Below are 1,979 nucleotides of genomic sequence, written 5' to 3' on the forward strand. Positions count from 1 at the left end.
CCCTTCATTGTCTGTATCACATTCCTTCTACCACATGTTAATTATAGCTGTTCTAATTAAAGATTTTTGCTTCTCCCCCTTCCATGAGCTATTATCATTTGTTGTCATATATGTTAAGGGCCATATTTGCCAATTTATCTACTTCTTACTTTAATACGCACATGAGCAGGGACCCAGAAAAATGCACTTCTATACCCATCCTTTGTTATCTTAAAAGCATAATGTGAATGTCTACCATTAATTACCTCTTCTCTGACCGTTTGCCTTGATGACAAACCTGCTGGATCTGAGCAAATTTGTGTTTCTTCTGAAAAATCTTTATTGGTCAGTTTGATGAAATTGAGTCTATATACACAAATTCCCACATGCCCACCCTCAGGATTATTTGAACCACCTGTGTATAGTGTCAAAAATCCATAGAATTGTCCTTGAACCTGATCAATATGACAAATGTAATCTGTTACTCACCAGCTTCTTTTCTTCTAGGATCTGTAAATTAACATATGGATATGGGAGGATCCATGGGGGAACATAACTTAAAAAAACAGATGGACTATAGTTGAACTCTTTCAGACCTATCTTACCTATATTTCACCCAAAACTTTACATTAACCTTAGGATACCCCAGCATTCAATTAAAACCTCAGAGGTGGCGTATTCCTTTCCACGTCCTTTTAGTTGTACCCAATATGCTGCTGATAGTTTCTCTCGTCTAAGATGTAATGGTAACTCACCAGGATCCACTAACAGAGCATTTATTAGAGTTGTTCTTCAAGCCCTCTTAATGCTCTGTTCTGAAACCCGTCTAATTTGTTTTACATTTGTTCCATTATATTTACAGTGATTGTTTATCGGTTCCCCAGTCATAACTGCATACATTCCTCATAAGAACGGGATCAGTGATAGAATGGATTCTTCCCTATAGTGAGTAGAAAAGTGCTCTTATACTCGCTCTTGTTAAAACAGGTAATGACCCGTCTAATGCAGGTGACAGAATTTTAGCTTTTATTACATTTCTGTAAACTAATGAAACAGATAATTGTGATTGTTATCTTCGTTCTCCCGACACTTGCGCACATGCCAGAAGTCTACGGCCAGCGGTGTGTGGGAGATGACTTTCCCGTTGACTGACATTGTCCACAGTTTCCCTCCAGGTGGATTGGTAACTGTCACAGGTATCAACAGACTGAGGATAACCGCTGTCTATTTAACTAACGTTAATTACTTCTGCCACTTGGCGACTCACAAACAAACCCTTCCAAGTAACAGCTGTGGAAATGAGTTGAAAGGGTAAGGTTGTGTAATTTAACTTGCATGGCACATATTAAAGTACTACCTTAATCACAGTGCTGTGGTAAAAACTCCAGTGGTAGGCTAACTTTAGCTAAACGTTGTCCGAACTTGTGACTTTGCTAACAACGGTGTGGCTAGCTGTAGGTTAGCATCATCCCTAACCCGGTGCTGCGAGACGCCAATATGTTGCGTTTTGAAAATCTCCTGTCCCACCGTCGACATCGGAAGCACATGTCAGTGCTACATTTTCACAGTTGCGGTGCTAATAGCAGATTAAGGTCCCCGCCGTTTGTGTTTTCAATTTGACGCTCTTCTTCTCCGTGTTGACTTGCGGAGAGCAAACCAACATTAAAGGTGCGTATCGCCACCTAGTGTTTCGGGGTGTGCAGATTCATAGCATTAGCATCTGAATACTGATTTGTCTATAAAAAAACAAAAATCAGACTCAGTTTCCTAATCCTGCCTGTATTATATAACCTACCAACCCCCTTCTGATTTCCCTGAACTCCTGTCCTGCACTCAGCAATGATGATTAATCTCCATTCCTGTCCCGCCTCATGTTATATGTCCCCCCCTCCCATCAAGCTCATGTGTGCTGAGCGTTCAGGCCCATGTGGCTGCCATGCATCACCCAGGTGGTTGAGATGAACTCTCCCCCCCTTCACTATGAAGCACTTTGATTATCT

This window comes from Micropterus dolomieu, linkage group LG08 (genome assembly GCF_021292245.1).
Source record: "Micropterus dolomieu isolate WLL.071019.BEF.003 ecotype Adirondacks linkage group LG08, ASM2129224v1, whole genome shotgun sequence".
Taxonomy (NCBI): domain Eukaryota; kingdom Metazoa; phylum Chordata; class Actinopteri; order Centrarchiformes; family Centrarchidae; genus Micropterus; species Micropterus dolomieu.